The 21,485-nt window shown below is 35.9% G+C and overlaps 1 protein-coding gene across 7 annotated transcripts in view; it reads right to left on the bottom strand.

Annotated features, from left to right (window-relative positions):
* FRYL (FRY like transcription coactivator) overlaps positions 1 to 21,485 on the bottom strand; it is a 240,196-nt gene that overhangs the window by 176,136 nt on the left and 42,575 nt on the right. For all 7 annotated transcript variants that reach the window (XM_059923043.1, XM_059923047.1, XM_059923046.1 and 4 more), the window contains exon 3: positions 1,568 to 1,699. The gene's annotated coding sequence lies outside the window, so the exon portion shown is untranslated. The remainder of the gene's footprint in view (positions 1 to 1,567; positions 1,700 to 21,485) is intronic.

The raw sequence follows: 21,485 nt of genomic DNA, 5'->3' as shown, positions 1-21,485 counted from the left end.
TCTGAGTTCCCCAAATCAGGGGTCAAACCCACATCCCCTGCACTGGAAGGCGGATTCTTAACCACTGGACCACCAGGGAAGTCCTTCGTTCATTCATTTTTTTTTTAACTGAAGGATAACTGACTTACAATATTATACTAGTTTCAGGTTTACAACATAGGGATTCGATATTTTTATAATTATGAAAAGATCACCATAAGTCTAGTTACCACCTGTCACCATACAAAGTCGTTACAATATTACTGACTATATTCCCTATGCTGTATGTTACATCTCCATGACTTACTTATTTTATAACTGGAAATTTGTACCTCTTAATCTCCTTCACCTATCTCACCCATATTGCCAACACCCTCCCCTCTGGCAAGCCCCTGTTTGTTCTCTGTATCTGTTGAGTCTGTTTCTGTTTTCTGTGTGTTCCTTTGTTTTGTTTTTGAGATTCCACATATAAATGAAATCACATGGTATCTGTCTTTCTCTGCCTGACTTACTTCACTTAGCACAATACCCTCTAGATCCATGTTGTTTTTTTTGTTTGCTTCCTCTTTACTGATACAGTCTCATATTCTTTAAAACAGGTGTCCCCAACCCCCCGGGCTGCACAGCAGGAAGTGAGCGGCGGGCAAGCGAGTAAAGCTTCATCTGCCGCTCCCCATCATTCCCCATCGCTCGCATTACCTCCTGAGCCATCGCTCACATTACCACCTGAACCATCCCTGCCCCTCATCTGTGGAAAAACTGTCTTCCACGAAACCGGTCCCTGGTGCCAAAAAGGTTGGGGACTGCTGCTTTAAAACTTATATGTGTGGTTTTCCTCAGGTCCCATTGTAGGTCTTCCTTATCTGTGGAGCCCAGGAACACAGTGGTATGCAACACATGCTGATTATGGAGGACAAGTTACCTTCATGTTTGTTCATGATGTACAAGACAACCATGTGTGTCACTGTTAACCTCACTGTTCTAAACCACACTTTCAACTGGAAAAAGGAAGGGCAAGGATTAGGTGTTACAGGAGGGACCACAAGATTTTTCTCAGATTTCCTTCATTCAACAAATATTTGCTGAGCAGCTTCTTTAATGGCCTGTGCCCAATGCAAAGGCATTAAGGATATGTCTCCATCCCCAAGAAGCTTAACTCTCACAACTACAAGACTCCCTGTCTCAGTTGGCTAAGGCTTTGTTGAGCCTACATTACACTTCAATTTCCACTGCCCAGTAACCTCCTCTCTTTATAGGTTGTTGATCCCTAATAAACATCCGGGAAGCCAAACTCTCTTCCAGCATCAGTTTTCGGAGGACCCACCTTGAGACATACAGCAAGAGGGAAAGCATGGCACTCCAGTATCTGTTAGTAGCTGAATCTATGACAGGGAAATACCATAAAGCCTTGTTTGCATGTTGATATTTCTAAGATCTTTGGTTGATTATCACAACCTTGAACTCTTGGTATAAGAGTTACAGGACTGAGAAATTATAATAAAGGCTAGTCACTCAAAGACAGCATTCAAAAATCTTTTTAGACCTCATGGTCACTATTTAGCCTTTGGAACATTTATTATAATCTTACCGTAGAATTCAAGACAATAATTTCTTGGTGGTAAGTTGGATCATCTAATCCTGGCTGTGGGACTCTTGAGCAGTTCTGAGAATTAAGCATTTAGGTGTTAATCATCCAAGATTCAAATAAACGGCTTCAGCTCTGAAGAAAAACAAAACATGAGATTGACACATTAGATATGTTTATAAAAAGTACATCTGTGTGTGACTCATATCTACCCTTACTTCTGAATATATTATATTGCAGTGTCAGCTGGTGCTACAGTTATCCTCTTTCAATTAATGTTGCATTACACTTTTTTCTAAGTTTTTATTATGAAAAATTTCAAACTAATGCAAAATTATTAAGACTAGTATAATGAACCCACCGTTGTTAACTCACAGCAAGTCATGTTGCATTTATATTTTCACACCCCCGCCCAACCTCTAACCCACCACTCTGGATCATTCTGAAGCAAATTCCAGGCATTATACCACTTCATCTGTAGATAATTCTGTATGTATCGCTCTAAGACAAAGATTTGCTTTTTAAACATAAGGCAGTATCATTATAATATCTACAATAAATTCAAAATAATTTCTTTACAACATCAACTACCAATCAGTGCTCAAATTTCCCCAACCTTCTCATAAGTGGTTTTTTTGGGGTTTTTTTTTTGTTTTTTTTTAATTTTATTTATTTATTTTATTTATGGCTGTGTTGGGTCTTCGTTTCTGTGCGAGGGCTTTCTCTAGTTGCGGCAAGCGGGGGCCACTCTTCATCGCAGTGCGCGGGCCTCTCACTATCGCGGCCTCTCTTGTTGCGGAGCACAGGCTCCAGACACGCAGGCTCAGTAACTGTGGCTCACGGGCCCAGTTGCTCCGTGGCATGTGGGATCTTCCCAGACCAGGGCTCAAACCCGTGTCCCCTGCATTGGCAGGCAGATTCTCAACCACTGCGCCACCAGGGAAGCCCATAAGTGTTTTTTTAAACAGTTTGTTCTAATCCAGATCTAAAAAAAATCCATACAGGCAATTGTTACTGTCTCTCCTAAATCCCTTTTAAATCTATAGTTTTTCTCCTTTCTTCTCTTTGCAGTGACAAGCCATGATGCTTTTACTAGGCTATGATTGAATGAATACGTTAATACCTTAACTGTTCAATAATACATTAAATCCATTTTCATTTTATTCACTAAATTAATCAGATTTGCAAAACAGTTCATATACCCACTAGGCCTAATATTTATCCCATCTACAGACAGTGTTTAGGATGTATATTTTTCAAAGTCCTATTATAATAACTCTGAGCGGGTCATGGATTGTGAACTACTATACCTTATATGTAATAATTTGATGGCTACTAAGAATGAAACCAGTGACCATAGGGAGTTATCCTTTTACCACATATGAGGCCTCACATATAATCATGCGCATTCCATGTTTTTATTACCATGAAAGGTCTGTGCATTTTTCAACAGTTAAATAGGACACATTTTTAATTTGTCATTGAAACTCTAATCAACCTCATTTTAAATCACATCTGGTTTCCTACTATTTTTTCTGTTTAATGAATTTAATCCCCAACCCAACAGAAAGAACTACTTGCTGAAATATTAATTTTGTACTTAAAACTTCTTAATCTGAAATTCCTTTAGCCAACTTAGAAAAAAATATAATGATATTTCACTTATTCAGAGGTATAATCAACTAAATCATGACTAAAACCAAATCTTCGAAGCCCCAAAACTGGTAAATACGAACAAAATAGTAATTTAGATGCACTTGTTCATAATCAGTTATCATTCAGACTTATGGAATTTTTGACTGCCCCACCAAATATTTCTGAATATATTAACAAGCAGATATCTACAATTCTGCCATAACTTTTTATCCTTTATTTTATATAAGGTTAATGGAATTATTTCTCCCTCAAAGCAAATAAAGTTTATGTGACAAATAGCATACCATTTCTTGTACATAGTGAGCAGAGCACAGTCATGTGCTGGTCTGTATTTAATGAAATTTAAACTATTTTTCACTGTGTCTTCTAGGACAAATCACAAAACCAAGTACTCCTGGAGGACAAAGCAGTTTTAGGAATACTGCAAAAATTGCATCTAGGAATTGATTTGTACTACCATGTCTATGTCTTTCGTTTTGCTTCATTTTTGAATATCCTTTTGCTCAGACACAGCAAGGGCTAATGCCATGCTGTTTATATGTGTTTTCTCTTCTTATAACCACACTGTCAGAGCACTGTCATTTTAAGATTTCCCAATGTTTGCCTAGAATTTTCAATACCTCTCTAGTAGAGATACAGCCTTCCTATTTTCCACTTTCACTTTTGATAAAATAAACAAACTTTTATCTTTAGTTACCCTGGAAAATATTTGGTTTATACTTCCCTGGCTTTCTTTATAGGTTATAATCACTTTTAGCAGGGATGGGTTTTTGTTTTCATTTTGCTTGAGTGTGGTTTGGGCTGTTGGTTTTTTGGGTTTTTTTTTTTTTTTTATATCAATTGCACTTTCACCTTGTCTCCATATATATTATCTAACATGGAACTCATTTTTATTTTTCATTTCACTTGATTAATTTGGAGAATATTTTATCTACAAGAAGAGTAATTTTTATTACCATTTTTAGACTACTGCTTTTGAGATGATCAAGGTCAGAGAGGTTAGGTAACTGTGGTCACGGTATACACATGACCAAGCCTGTTGTTTCTTATTTTAAAAGAAAAAAGTCATATAAACAAGAGTGACTTGAGGAGGTCAGTTGGTATTTGACAACACTGAAGATAAGACTGTAAACAGTCAAACAGCACAAGCTTTAAAGGACCAAGGCTTTAAACCTTCAGCAAGACTAATGATCTAGAAGCTTCCATGTGTAATAAATAAAGAGAACAGTGGCCCAGCTCTGGGGCTTGGGAGGATTCTCAGATCAAATGAGGTCCTTCAGGGACAACCCTGATTCGCTTCAGTCTAGAAAGTAAAAGAGAAAGTTGAATGGGTGCTCAGATAACACATTAATCTCATTTCCTTTCTGAAAAGAATTATAAAGAACAGAAATGCCACAAATCTAATGTATCCTAATTGTAGTAAGACATGTGACATAAAAGTCTCTGATATACACTGATACAGAAAATGATAATCTCAAGCAAACAGAGTAGAAATTAAGAATAAGTGAATCTCAGTGATGTTCATTATAAGTACTCACAATACTTACAGACTTGGAATAGTTCATAATTTGAAAAGGAAAACAGGAAGTTATGGTGCCTAGCACAAGGTAGATTTGAGCTCAACATAATAAAAAGAATAAATTATTATATAATTCATTTTAAAAAGCTGCTTCATAAAGAAATAGAGTTCCTACTCACTGAGTTTTTAGGCAAAGATTGTTAGAAATGCTACAGAAAGGGTTACACCACTGGGTCAAAAGATTAAGCTAAATTACTTCACAGATTCCAACTTGAAACTCTAAATTTCACTTCAAAATGTATTTTGTACTTATACTTGAATAATGGAATGTGTGGTGACCTAAAGATTCAATCATATTGCAACTAAAGAAAGAAACCACATTGCAAGATATGAAATCTATATGGGAAAATTCCTGCCCTTCTACTGAAATTATTCTGAGAATATTGGAAGGCCTCTTAAAATGATGCAATGATTTTTGAATAAATTAGAATAATCTAGCTCCTATTTGTAATGGCAAAATAAGTGTGGAAAATGTAAAATGCAATGACTTTTTAAATCTGCCAAAGATTATGGAAAATGTGAAAAATCTATTCACAAAGACTCAAATGCAGGCAGCAAATAATTACTCAAATTATCTTTTCTGTCTGTCTGGCAAAAGTCATTAAGATAAAGAATTTACAGTCATCCCTTTAATTAAGAAAGAAAATTAATGATTTATAAATTAACACTGGTTCCATCACACTTCAATTTTTAGAAATTCACTTTTTCTCTTATTTTAGAAATGTTATAATTTTTACAATTTTTAAAACAAACCTGCATTTTAATCTTTTGTCATTCTTTTAACCTTCTACCAAATTTCAATTTTAAGAAGTATGGAAACTTATGATGCTGACTAATGCAATCACAGATTACACTATATCACCTGCTAAAAATGCCGTATAATGGCACTAAAAATGCCCCACTGCTTTCTCTTTTAGAATAACTGGGCTTCACTGCAAAAATCTAAATCTCTTGCTGATAAAGCAATGTTCTCTGCAGGTAAATTTTTCAACATTTTGTTGATTTTACATTTTTAGCCACAATAGCAGTTACTGCCATACCACTTGGTTTAATGAAAACAATTAGAAAAATTTTCCATTCTCAAATTTAAGGGGAAGTTTTTCTATAACAATTACATTCATTGAATCAAATGAAAACAGAGCCAAAGTACATCTTCTAATAGACTGATGAATGAATATGTATTGTTTAGAACAATTTTCCTGTTACATTTCTACAGCATTACATTTCTATAGTATTTCTAACCCATTCTACAGCATTTCTGTTGGCACAGACAAAACAGGAATTCGACCACAAAATTATCATACAAATGCCCTACCTACTCATCTAGACTTAAACAAAAAGAAAATTTTGGGACAAATATAGAAACAGCCAAGCAAGACATCAACCTCACTAAACCTGGAATTTTTTTCCATCCCTAATTTCTAAAAATCCATTGCTGTAACTATGCCACACATAAATTTACAAAAATCATACCTTTAACAAATATTTATTGAGCAGAACTATGTGCCAAGAACCAGGGACAGAGGAGTGAACAGAACAGACAAAAGTCCCTAGCCTCACGGAGCTTACCTTCTAGTAGGAGCTTGAATTTTGAATTTGAATTTTTTTGAAGTCATTCTTTTGAGAATCTGAAAAAAGTTTGAGGCCTCTCCTTCCAAAATGCACATATACCTAATTTTGCAGGGTTATGAACCTTTATAATCCAATCATTAAAAACCCCTGATAAAAATCCTCCTTATGCTTATTTTCTATATCTACCATTTATAGTTCATAGTTTCATAATTTTACTATTCATAGTGTAAAGAAGTAGTACAGTCATCCCTCAGTATCCAGAGGGTATTGGTTCCAGGACTCTTTGTGGAAGCCAAAATCATCAGATGCTCAACTCTTATATAAAAGTGTGTAGTATTTGCATATAACCCACTCAAATCCTCCCATATGCTTTAAATCCTCTCTAGATTACTTATAATACCTAATACATGTAAACGCTATGTAAATAGTTGTAAATACAATGTTAACGCTGTGGGAAGCAGCAAATTCAAGTTTTGTTTTTTGGAATTTTCTGGAATTTTTTTTTCTAAATATTTTTGATCCAAGGTTAGTTGAATCTGTGGATGTGGAAGACTCAGATACAGAGGACAGACAGTACTTTTTTTTTCCCCATTAAAATACTTAAGGCATTCAAATTTCAATAAAATGTTTTCTATTTATTCCATTTGTCCCTCTCACAAATTTATAGACTGTCAGAGTACCCTTTATCAACCTTGGTTTTTCCAGAAAAAAATTGATCCTAACCTCTTCGGTAGCTTCATAGGTAAATTTTCTGATTTCATTAATTATTCTCTGGACCTTCTTAAGTTAAAATCCCCCTCCCTCTGCTCATATCTTCAGCTAAAGTCTCTGTAGAAGTTACCACAGTCCCTGGAAGAAGATATATGCTCAAGAGAAACCACAATAAAACCTTATTTAACCCTAACAGAAACCACCAATTACCCCCAAATTTTTGTTCTTGCTTTTCACAAAAAGAGAGTGACCCCCTAGAAAAAAGCTTTCTTATTTTAAAATACAACATCTAAAACACTTTTAGGGTTATTACTGTCTCTAATCAATGTCTTATGCCTTTTATACCTATAAGTTTTTAAATTATACATTGGAAATTTCTCTACCTAATTATGATCCTGAGGTCCTAAATGATCAAACATTAAAGAAAATTCATGAAAATCTGATATGTGTATTTTAGATGTTATATAAAACAATTTACAGTAAAAAGGTTTTAAGGCTAATCCAAATTTTAAGTTAATCAGAAAAATGAATAAGTAGCTGTGAAAGGTCACAGAGCAAGTAAATGGCCACAATTTAATCTCCAAAGTTTGTCTTTTCTCTTTTTCTCTGTGTTTATAGTCTCCAGCAAGCTTAGAGAAGCCTCACTTTTGTAAGAGCAACTGTGAAAGCACAAATTCCCACTGATGTTTAGATGACCTATTTCTCTCAAATTTATAGCGCCAAAACAATTTCTCTAAGTTTAAGGAAGAATGATCATTTGTTACCTGCAGTCTCATAACTTGTATCAAAAGCCTTAAAAATGTTTATGCTCTTTGACCCAATAATTCCACTTCTAAATGCTTTTTCTAGGAAGATAATCAGAAATGCACACAGAGATTTATTCACAAAGATACCATTGTACCATTATTCCTATGAGCAAAATACTGGAGGGGAGGGGCAGAACAAAAACAAAGGACCAGTTGAAAAAAAATCATGGTATATTCACTAGACGAAATGTTATCCATCAATTAAAAATCATATTTTTTAATTAATATGCCATAATATTCACCATGTATCTTTAAGTAATACGTAGAAAAACAAAACAGTATTTATAGTATCTTCCTAATTATTGGAGATAAAACTACATTTAGAAGCAAACAAACTTAGAAGGATAGACTCAAATTGTCAAGGTATTCAATCTCTCTATGCCCATTTCCTCATCTGCAAAATAAGGATTATAAAACCTGTCAGGGCTATTATGAGAATTCACTTTTAGATGAAAAGTGCTTAAATAGTGTTTGACACATAGTAAGTACTCAAATGTTTATTATTATTTATTAACTCATATAACATAATGCTGATAGACAAAATCTGCAACATTTCTAAAAAAAAAAGAAATGGGGGCTTCCCTGGTGGCGCAGTGGTTGAGAATCTGCCTGCCAATGCAGAGGACACGGGTTCGAGCCCTGGTCTGGGAAGATCCCACATGCCGAGGAGCAACTGGGCCCGTGAGCCACAATTACTGAGCCTGCGCGTCTGGAGCCTGTGCTCCGCAACAAGAGAAGCCGCGATAGTGAGAGGCCCGCGCACCGCGATGAAGAGTGGCCCCCGCTTGCCACAACTAGAGAAAGCCCTCGCACGGAAACGAAGACCCAACACAGCCATAAATAAATTAATTAATTTTTTTTAAAAAATGAAGAAATTAAAAATTACTCATAATTCTAACACCAAGAGATAGCCACTATTAATTCATGTAAATATCTGGGTTAATTTTTTTCAGGTCTTTTAATACACATTCAACATTTTATACAATTGGTATCATGTTTTACCATTTCTACTGGTTACAAAATATTGTAAAATTTTATAAATATACTACGTGCATTGCATCCTTCCACTGGTATTGAACATTAGGTTCAATTCTTCACTCTATAAATAATATTGCAGTGAATATCTTGATTGGCAGTCTTTGTACACATCTTTGATTTTTCCCTCAAGAAAGAGTCTAGAAACAGAATTTCTATCTCAAATAGTATGAAATACACTTGGCCTTACTCCCTAGTGACCTGTATAGAATGTAGACACATACCAAGTATTCAGAACTGCCAATTTCTCCACTTTCTCTATGGATACTCAAAAGCTATTAACTGGCTTTTTCATTGTAACCTTTCTATTGTGTTTTGATACAACTGCTTATCAGGTATTTCTCTTTTTCCATTTATTCTATTTAAAGGAGCTCACTTTTCCTTTATATCACTCTAACATCCCAAACACAATTTGAGTGTTCATAACTTCAGTACATTCCTCAAAAAGATTAAGATTCTACTTTGTATGTCTAGAAATAGAAGTCCTTGTCTTTCAGAAATACATCCTGAAATATTTACAGATGATGTGTTATGACAGAGGAACTGCATCAAAATAAGTGGGAACTGGGGAATGGGAATGGGTAGAGTTAACAAAGAGTTGATCAAGGCTGAAGCTGAGGAACAGACACATGAACATTCATTCCACTATCCTCTCTGTTTAAATATTTATCATTAAATATTTAAATATGAAATTTAAATGTTAAATGTAATATTTCTCTAAAGATATAGTATAAATATCTATAAGCATGTTTATATGTTTATATTTCTATATAAATATTTAAATATTAAACATAAATGTTAAATATTAAATATCTTTAGTCAGGGGAAATTGTTTTAAAATAAATCTTTAAGATATAAAATTATTAAAATCTACAGAACAATTATGGTTAAACTTCTATCATAATAATTCAATTATTATAAAAAAAAATAACAAGACCAAAAATATTTAAGCCAAATTCAAAAGTGAAGTAAACAACTACAGTATTTAGAATCTCTCAATTACACTTGCCAGTAATTCCCACAGATAAAAACATACTACAATGCCTTTTTCCAAACCATGGCTTCAGCATACCATGCTGATTCTCCAAAACAATATTAGTATTTATACTGTGCATTACAAGAATACAATTATGCCTCTGTATGCGCCCACATGAACATTTGATAAGTAGTTTTATTATGTACTAGTATTAAATAATCCAAATTCTCTTGGTGCTTAAATCACATCTTGGTACCAAGTTAGGCACATCATAAACAATTCTTACAGATTAACAGTTAAGATCCACCAAAGTGTTTATTTGTACCCAGAGGCATGCAAGCAAGACCAGTGTAATGAAAACACCACCTTGCTGCACATCTTTATGTACTGGGGGAAAATATCACCTCTGTATATTTCTAACTGGTTAGAAAACACTTTACCTTGGAGTCAGGTCATGATGACAAGAGAGCGTAGCAAAAAGAATAAGTAATATATTTGGGCTGTTCCCCAGGTTTAAAGCAAGGGTGAAATAGACTAGGGACATGTTTTCTAAACTCTTTTCACTGCAGTAAAGAAAAAAATGCATTTTACATAAATGAACATGTAATACATTTTATGTAACAACCCAATATATATACAACCACATGATACCTTTGAAATAATATGTAATACACTGTGATAGTCTCCCACCTATTTTTAAAAAGTGTTATAGTTAAAATGATTTCTTGACTTCACAGTTTTAAATACCTGAACTAAGAAATTGGCCTGAAAAAAAAAAAAAAAAAAGGCCTGTATCTCCTCCTGTTTACCAAATAAAGAAGATGAATTCCTGTCAACCCTTCATAGAAAAATGACATTAGTACTTATCTGGGAGGATAAGGAGTGGGGGACAGGAGACACTGAAGTGGTCAGGAATCAAAGGACTGCTGCTTAAACACACACACACACATACACACATACATACACACACACACACACACACACACACACACACCAAGAGAGGAGACTCTCTTTAATCTCTTCCTGTTCTAAAACACACACACACACACACACACACACACACACACACACACACACCAAGAGAGGAGAATCTCTTAAATCTCTTCCTGTTCTAAAATTCTGTGGTTCTAAGAGATAGCTCTGAGATTATGAACCCCTAAAGAGCAAGAAATTCACTTTACATCTCCCACAGTGCCTAGCAAGCCAACTTTCATAAGAATAATAAAGCACTAAATAAAGATTAAATTCAGCTAATAATGTACAAAATAAGCATAAATGTAAAGGTTTCTGTCATTTAAATGTATGTTTTCCACACTATTAAATATAAAATCAATGCTATTGTATATTATTTGCAAACTCGTAAGCGTAAAAGTGTTAAAATGTATATGTATTGTGCAGGTATATATGTGTGTATATATATTAATATACGTGTCACAAAACGAATACTATTCGTGTTACTTTGCCCATAAAAGGTATAAAAACAATTCACTGTAAAATTACTCTAAAACTCAGAATCAAATTAAACTGCTAACTTTTAGTTTCAATAATACCTTTTTTTCCCTACATCCTTAATGATATTATTTGTGAGCAAAGAAATGAGCTATGGGCCCAGTATAAAAGCAAAATAACAGTAGAGGACTGGACAATGTATAACTTTTATAACTCAACCATGATTTTTTGTATTCTAAAGTCTACCAGTTCTTGGTTCAAACAGTGTCCTCTGCTTTTGTCTTAGAAGGATAGTTTTCTCCCCCCACCCCCCCAAAAAAAAGAGTCAATGACATTGAAGATTTTTCCTATATACATTAACTTTCAATAAACTACGATGGCTTAATTCAAGTGGGGGGGAAGATGAAAAAGGAGTCTATGTAAAAGACTTCCAATTTTAAAGCCCAATAAAACCTTTTATAAATAAGGACAATATGGTCAATCCTTATACCTTTTATAATGTTATAAAATGCCATATGATGCAATAAAGGATACCTTTCTCACAACAACCTGAAAATTGTAACACAACTGTCACTTTCTTTCTGTAAGCTTTACCCAAATTTCCCATTTCTCTGAGGTTTTGAATTAAATTATTTGGAAAAAAAATCTAGAATTTTACCAAAATTAATATAACTGCTGATTTTTAAGAGGAAAATGTTTACAAATATGTTTCTGTTACTTAAAAGAATAATGTATTTTAACAGGCCAATTCCAAATTTCCAGTTCTAGTTAACATCTCTCGCTTTTTCTTGGATTTCTGAATTTTGATTACTACTAACTAAAATTAAACATACCTTTAAAAAGCTACATGGAAAAGGACTTGAATTGTTCCTTGAAAGAAATAAAGGAAATCGAGAATTTGCATTGGCAGAAGAGAAAGAAATAAGAATGGAAATACAGGATACACGGTAGAATTAGCCCCTCTAGAGGTTTTTCATTAAAGAATTAGAGAGGATGTGGAACAATATAATTGGACCAGTTAATGTTGAGGAGTCCCCACAAGCCACAGGGAGACATGCACTTAACACAGACTGAAGATCCACCCTGAGCTCCCAGAATCTGCACTAAGTGACACTAACACAGACACGACCACCACCAACCAGGAGCTTACAGACAAGCTGGAAGAGAGACACATGGGACAACCCTTTTTAGATGCTTTGAGAGAAGTTACCTAAATATGTTCAAGCTACAACTGGGTACAAGGGAGACAGCCATCAATTTACGTGGAGGGTGGGACAGGAAAGACATTGCCAATGAAGCGGTGCTCATAGCCTCCATTGCCAGGAAGTAACTGGAGCTACAATCTACAATGACATGAATGGCTTTTTGCCTCTCTTTGAGGAGCTGGCTAGCTGTTGATAGAAGAGCCATTTAAGTGACATATTAAGGCTTAATAAACATGACTATTTCACCACAGGCCTCCAAGCCATGATTTCCCGTTGTGACAGGCTCCAAAGTTGGGTGCTATCACACACCCTCTGAATTGCCCAGCCGTGCCCGGCTTTATCACCCGAAAGGTTATCCTGGGATTGCTTCCTCCCTGTGTTTATGAAAGAAAGTACTGTGTCGGATGAGGTTTACACCGATTGACAATTCGTCTCATTCTAGATATTTATAAAGGATAATAAGCAATTTATTCGGATCAACATCCTCTGTACAGAAAATAACACATTTCAAAGTTAGTAACAAAACAACATTCCAAATCAGTTTGGTCACTATGGATGACCATATAGAACATGCCACAAAGCTTAATCTTTCACATTCCAGTACATCCAGTAACTCTAAAAGGACTTGCACACAAAAGTCAAAAAGCTCCACCCCACCAATAGGCTTTATTCTTCACAGTGGTTAAGTCAGTCTAAACAAATTACAAATATGGGAGGGTAGAATTCAGAATTGGTTCACTGCACTCTAAGAAATGGTGCCCTAGAAATCCAAATTAATTAAGTGACCAATAATAATAAAAATAGCCACCACTAATTACTGAGGGCCTACTATGTGTGAAAAACTAGGTTAGGTGCTTTACATACGTTACTTCATTTTAACCTAAACAAACCCATAATTTCTGTAAATGTTCAACTTTGCAGCTGTGGAAACTGACAAGACTAGTAAGTAAACTGAAAAATACTGCACATCCGGATTCTTTTATATTTTAAAAGAATAAGCTGTTATACAGAGTTATATGAGATAAAGTTCTCAAATTAAAATGCAATTATGATTTCAATGTTTTTATATTGATTCTGAACCTCAGAACAAAAGCAAGAGAACTTTCAAAAAAGGATAATTAAACATAATTAACACATAATTTATCTTGAATATTTCATAAAGAAAGGATAAATTTGCCTTATCAAAAGTAAAAAATACGAGGAAAGGGAGAAATCATATTATGGCTAACAAATCATAGAGATGCTTATTTAAAACTAAATTCAATCCTCTTCTGCTAATGTCTCACTATTAATTTAAAAGTCCAGGAACAATTTTATAAAGGAAAGTGACATTTCTCTGTCTCAGCCAGAATTATTAAAATAATCTTTAATCTAAAATATATGTTTCCGGGCTGTCCTGGTGGTCCAGTGGTTAAGACTCCACACTTCTACTGCAGTGTGTGCGGGTTCAATTCCTGGTAGGGGAACTAAGGCGGCCAAAAAATTAAAAAATAAAAATAAAAATAAAAATAAATAAATAAAATATATGTGTCCCTAAGATGGATGCTCACAGGTACAAAATTCTGTGTCAGCAATTTCTACATTACAGGGAAAACCTGACCAAGTATGCAAGTTGCTGTGTCTGTGGTTTAACTGCAACTTCCCTCCACTTAAATCATCCTTTTTCTCCTGGGTCCCTGCATGCCTCTTTTCCTTTATTCCTGCTCTATGTTGAGAAAATTTTTGGTCCCTGGCTCAATTTAGTGGATTCAGGGTCATTGGAATTATGCTTTTTGAATGTTGACTCTGGACCAACTTCCCAAAACACTTTAGCATTTCTAGAAACGTAACACCAGGTACAGTATAATAAATGAAAACAGACATAATTCTACTACCTTTACTAGCCCAACTTGATAGATATATCAAGCTATGTAGTGAAGGACACAAACACTGAATAGACATAAACCTTAAGGAATTGGCAGTGTGGTGTGACTCATCCAGCTCTACGGCCACCCCTAAACTGTCCTAGAAGGAGACTGTTCTAGAAAGTTCCAGTATGGTACAAATGGAGTTATTATAAAACAACAAAAGCTTACCTTTTAATATATCAGGCTTCTGAATTAATGTTGTGTTTATATTTGAAGCTGTAATATTCATGCAGGATTTAAAATGGAGAGTGCAAAGTGAGGAACTGAGTCATTTCTCCCACCTCATCAGGTTTTTTTCACCCTCACTTACTTAGTTACATAAATCCTACGTTGAATGCAATATTTCACTTACAACAATTTTATCTTTCAAGGCTTTCATAAACCTGTCAAACCATGAGCTGCTTGAAACATTTTTTGTTTTACAGATACTTAGTTTTAAAAATAAAATCCTTCATCACTCTAAACTTGAAGATCACAGTACCAAATGATAATTTGATTCTTACCTATAAGCACCTGCCCTAGTTAATATTTCACAGTGATTTTTAAAAATTCATATTCCAGAAACTAAGACTTAATGTCCTAATTTAATCTGAAGCAAGCTCATTTAAAATTTCTATTAAGATATTTTTACCTCAAAATAATACAACCAAAATACTTCTCATTAGTTAACATTGCTGAAACACCCAAAATTTGAAATGTGACTTTAGGAAATTTAATTTAAAAATAGCTTTAAAAGGTTTAGTTTCTACTGCATTTCCAATGACAAAATTAAATCCCATTTAGTATGGAGGCAAAATGATTATAATCTCCCAACCCTTTTATTGCATCAATAGGTATTAGAAATCAAAAACAGTCATTTAATTCAAGAGGTGATCCAAAGAGACTTAAAAGTTAGATTAATATCTGAAAAGTACATGTAAGACAAATCTGTAGAAACCCCATTTCCCTTATAAGTTCAGAGAAATGACCTCATATGAGAAGGCAACACAATGTATGTAGCACAGTTACGCAATACAAAGCTATATTAACTTAGACAAAGTGACTTAACCTCATTTATAGGAAGAAAAGGAGAGAGGGAAGAAGGGAGGGAATAAGAGAGGAAGAGAAGAAAACCTGTTAGAATTTTAAAAGGTGGGACACATAAAATCATTTTGCAAGTGTGTAGGTAGTAATGATAGGACCCTTCTCTTCACAAACGAAACATACTGGCTGGCCCCGATATACAAACAAAACCACATATGAGAATCAAGTATATGAAACTTAGCCAACACGCAGACCACTACTTTTAACCTAGCGAGGTACCCGGTCAGAAGTTGTCTAAGTGGACAACTAGTCAGCAGGATACCTCAGCTAAAAGCCGAGGTACATTTAGATATGCTACATAGTCATGGTTTTATTGACCCCTCCCCACCAGCATGGAAATTGAGTATTAATCCTCTATATACCCCCAGTAAGTCAGAAGAACTCTCTGATATTGCCATATAAACATATTTTTGCCAAACTAGTATACAGAGTTTAAGTATTATCTGATATCCACTGAACTGTAAAGACTGTTTCAAAAGGCAAGTCAGATTTTACTATTTCTAAATGAGGTCACTCCCTGAAGGTTCAATACAAGATATTTATAAACTTGTACTTGAGACTTACCTCTTTTTAAAGAGATTTCAGTGAGGGATCTAAGCACATGGAATGATCCCTAATCTCCTACAATTCAACACATCTACTGAGTTCTTGTCTGTTAAGAAAATGAAATATGCACAATACTTTGCACTCCAAATAAATACAGGAGTGCTTCTAATACAACACAGGCTGTGATGAATCTTAGAACTGACATATCAACAAATGTTAAAAGTCAACCTGACTGAGGAGATTTAAGGATTAGGGGAACAGTTAGGATCGGAATGGAGACTTTAGGGGAAAGAAAAAAAAAAAGAGAGAGAAGGGTTCAAAAGGCAGAGATGTCATGACAGAAGATGAAGATGAGTTTAAAAAAAGAGGTAGAATAATATCAGTCTTGGCTGCCTAAAGAAAAGTAGTCTCAGAGGAGTAGACCTTGAAGCTTAAAGAAAATGAGAAAGGCTTCAATTTCAGGTGGGCTTTCATTTTTCTGCAATGAGGGAATGTGTTAGGGTTCAGAGACTACAGAGAAACAAAATCAATAGAATAATATAGATATAGAAGAGGATATTTATAATGGGAATTGGCTCCCACAATTACAGAAGCTGAGAAGTCCTACGATCTGCCACCTGCAAGCTGGAGACCCGGGAAAGCCAGGGATAAAATTCAGTCTTGAGTCTGAAGGCCTGAGACACAGAGGAACTGATGGTGTAACTCTCAGTCTGAAGCCAAAGGGGGTTGGGGTCGGGGGGTGAGGGTGATGTGCTGCCGGTTTAAGTCCCAGAGTCCAAAAGCCCAAGAACCAGGAACTCAAATGTCTGAGGACAGGAGAAGATGGAAGCCGCAGCTCAAGGAGACAGAACAAATTCACCCTTCCTCTGCCTTTTGGTTCTATTTGCATCCTCAATGATTGGAGGACGCCCACCCACACTGGTGAGGGAGGATTTTCTTTAGTCTACTGATTCAAATGCTAATCTCTTCTGGAAGCACACTCACAGACACACCCAGAAATAATGTTTTACCAGCTCTCTGGGCATCCTTCAGCCCAGTCAAGTGGACACATAACATTAACAGTCACAGGGAGCCACCAAGAGTTTTCGAGAAAGAAAGTGATATGAACAGACCTCTTCTGAACCAGATTGGCTGGCGAACAGAGACTAAAACAACGTGGGACCAATTTGTAAAAACCCATCAGAGTAGTCAGGAGGTGACTTTCTGAACGAGGGCAGTAGATATAAAAATATGGGAAGAAAGAACAAAGCACCAGTGTAGAATTGAAAGAATGTCACTAAGAGAATGAATGTGACACTTCCACTTTTCACGGTTACCACCACAGCCTCCACACCAGGCCTTCCTCACCAACCTCTACACACACGCCCTCCACCCCTAGAGCCAGAGTGATCATTTTACAAAGTAAATCAGATCACATCTCATGGCCCTCTACCCCTTCTCCCTACATGCCAGCCAAACTGGTCTGATCATTTCCTAGAAGTTAATTTTCTGCCTCAGGATCCTTCCACATGCTGCTTCCTATATCTGGAACCCCAATTTTTTTTTTTTTTTAAAGGCATTCCTTTATTTTTATTATTTATTTATTTATTTTTGGCTGTGTTGGGTCTTCGTTTCTGTGCGAGGGCTTTCTCTAGTTGCAGCAAGCGGGGGCCACTCTTCATCGCGGTGCGCGGGCCTCTCACTATCGCAGCCTCTCTTGTTGCGGAGCACAGGCTCCAGACGCGCAGGCTCAGTAGTTGTGGCGCACGGGCTTAGTTGCTCCGCGGCATGTGGGATCTTCCTGGACCAGGGCTCGAACCCGTGTCCCCTGCATTGGCAGGCAGATTCTCAACCACTGCGCCACCAGGGAAGCCCTGGAACCCCAATTTTTTTCACCAGGTGAACCCTAATAGACCTTCAAATCTCAGTTTAAATGTCACTTTCTCTAAAAGGCTAACTCCCTAACCTCTCCAATCTAATCACGTGTCCCAGCCCATAAATTCTCTCTTGAAATACTTACCACCCATTGAGACATGGGTTTGTGTGTATATTTGTTTACTACCCATTCCCCCATCAGACTGTTCCCTGAGAGCTAGGATTGTGACTATTTGTTACCTAGTGCCTAGTCCAGTACCTGGCACTTGGTAGGTGCTCAACAAATACTTGCTGAATTAATAATAAATAAACCACAAAAGATCACTCCAAGTTTCCAAGTAGGAAAATGGTAATGCCATACCTGACAAAGGGAACACAGAAATATCAGGTTTGTGGATAAAGTTGAATCCTATCTGGGGCATGTTGAGTTTGAAGAAATGGTGGGATAGGTTTGAGCTGCAGAAGTGGAGTCAGCAAATACTGAATAATGATTTAGCCAGAAGAAAAAATGTAACACTAATGGAAAAGGATGAGAAGCAAAACAAAGCAAACTAAAAGCAGATTAGAGACTACCTCTATTTAACTGGCAGGAAGAAGAAAGCAAATGGACAAAATGTTGATATTCCTAATATGTAAAGAGCTTATAAAATAGAAAACACCAACAAACCTAGAGAAAAAGAGCTAAAGAAATGGACAGTTAACAAAAAAAGAAATGCAAATGCCTCTTAACCATATAAAAAGATACTCAGCCTAATATGTCCAAGAAAAACATGGTATGTTATGTCTAAAAATATCCACAGTTGATTTAAATGGTTCTGAAATGTCTATGAATAAAACTTTAAAGTTAAAAAAAGATATTCAATCTCACTCATAATGAGAGATGAAAATTAACACTACAATGAGGACAAAAAACCCAAAATTCTAACAATATATTCTGTTGATAAGGTTATATATACACAAAAAGGCACTCTCCTACATTACTGATGGGAACACAAAGAGACATAATTCTTATCAGGATAAATCTGGCAATATCTATAAAACTGTGTACTCATTTACATTTACCCTTTGACCCTGCAATTCCACATCTAGGAATCTGCCCCAAATGTACAATGGCAAAAATATAAAGACATATATATGAATTACAAAGTTATCCATTGCAGTACTATTTACAAAAAATTAGAAACAATCCAAATGCCCATCATTTGGGAACTGGTTAAATAAGCTTTGTTTTTTCATTCATGCAATGAGATATTATGTAGCTATAAAAAGGAATTAGTAATTTACTACTAAGGAGTGATCTCCAGAATATGTTAAGTGAAAAAAGCAAGGCATATAATATTTTATCACTTGTCTAAGGAGGAATATGAATACATAGCCTACTTATATTAAACTTGTTTTTAGAATATAATTACTTAGAAAGAGAAAGAGAGAAAACGGTAGAGAAAACAGAGATAGAAGTTAGACTCCTTTGAATAAACCTTGTTTTGTGGATTTGACTTTGGAAACATGAAACTATTACACAGGATTATAAAACAAAATTACGTTTTAGAACAGTCATTAAATATCAAAAATAAAATAAGTTAACTTAGGGACTTCTCTCGTGGCACAGTGGTTAAGAATCCACCTGCCAATGCAGGGGACACGGGTTTGAGCCCTGGTCTGGGAAGATCCCACATGCCGCGGAGCAACTAAGCCCGTGTGCCACAACTACTGAGCCCGCACTCTAGAGCCTGCGAGCCATAACTATTGAGCCCGCGTGCCACAACTACTGAAGCCCACATGCCTAGAGCCCATGCTCCACAACAAGAGAAGCCACTGCAATGAGAAGCCCGCGCACCACAACGAAGAGTAGCCCCCACTCGCCACAACTAGAGAAAGCCCGCGCACAGCAACGAAGACCCAACGTAACCAAAAATAAATAAAATATAAATAAATTTATTTTAAAAAATTAAATAAGTTAACTTAAATGTATACCCTGTTGGTGGCAGAACTATACAGAACAATTATTAAGACTGACTTAAACAGTGTGGTGGCAGCCTCTAGGGACCCAATGATCCCCACATCCTGGTATCACACTGTTATATAACTACCTCCTCTTTAGTATAAACTGGATTTGGAGACTTGCTTCTAAGAAAAGAATGCAGTAGAACACCAATATTCATAGAAGTGTTATTCACAATAGCCAAAAGGAGGAAACAAATGTCCATCAACGGATGAACGGGTAAACAAAATGTGGTATATACATGCAATGGAATATTATTCAGCCTTAAAAAGGAAGGAAATTTTGACACATGCTGTCATGTGGATGAACCTTGAAGACATTATGCTGAGTGAAAAAAGCATGTCACAAAAGGACAAATACTGTATGATTCTACTCATGAAGTACCTAGAGTAGTCAAATTCATGAAAACAGAATGTAGAATAGTGGTTACCAGGGGATGTGGAAGGGAAGACTGGGGAGTTAGTGTTTAATGGGTAGAGTTTCAGTTTGGAAAATGTTGTGGAGATGGATGGTGGTGATGACTGCACAACAACGTCAATGTACTTAATGCCAATGTACTTAATGCAATGTACTTAACTATATACTTTAAAATGATTAAAATTGTCATTTTATGTTATGCATATTTTACCATAATAACTTAAAAAATAAATAAAAGAATGCAGCATACGTGTTGGGCTGTCACTCTAAGAACAGGTTACTAAAAAGGCCATGGGTTCCATCTTGGATACCCTTTCCTCCCTTGCTCCAAGCTAACAACCAGTGCCATGTTGTTAGCTGCCCCATGGAGAGGCCTGAGGGACTGGTCTCCAGCCAATGGCCAGAAAGGACCTGAGACCTACCAATGATCACATGAGTGCATTTGAAAGCACCCCAAAAGGCTCCTTTGTGGCTCCTCCAACTGAGCCCTGGGATATACACAGCCCTAGCTAACACCTTGATTGCAGCTTTATGAGAGACCTTGAGCTAGAGGCACTCAGTTAAGCTGCACCCCACAGAAACTGACCCACAGCAACTGTGAGATAATAACTGTGTTTGCTGTGTTAAGTCACTAAGTTTTGGGGTGATTTGTTACACAGCAACAGATAATGTTTCATACAACAACATGGATTGAGAAAAGAAGGCAGACAGAGACAAAATGCTGGTACTGCTATTCTGAGACTGTTGTGTGTATTATGGGGGTACTATAAATGAGTAATTATGAAATATTCTAATTGTATTATTCTTAGTATCACTGAGAACTAGAATTTTCAGTTGAAAGATACAGATGTAAAATAAAAAGATTAACTAAAAATCTTATAGTATTGAAACTGAATTGGAAGTATCAGTATGAATTCATGAGGTACTCTATCAAAAAAAAAAAAATTTTTCCCTAGTTTTGACTACCAAAAAGGCCTAGAAACAATGGTCAACCCACTAGGAATGAGAATCCCTAGAGCTCAAACTGTGGTCTTGAAATTCCATTCCCCAGTGAAGGAATCAGGGCTCCTTGGAGAAACTATTGACACCAGGTGTGGGGAGGAAATGTACATGATGAGCCTGG

Source organism: Balaenoptera ricei, chromosome 5 (genome assembly GCF_028023285.1).
Source record: "Balaenoptera ricei isolate mBalRic1 chromosome 5, mBalRic1.hap2, whole genome shotgun sequence".
Lineage (NCBI taxonomy): Eukaryota > Metazoa > Chordata > Mammalia > Artiodactyla > Balaenopteridae > Balaenoptera > Balaenoptera ricei.
Note: the sequence above shows the minus strand (reverse complement) of the source record. Positions and strands in the feature narration are given on the sequence as shown.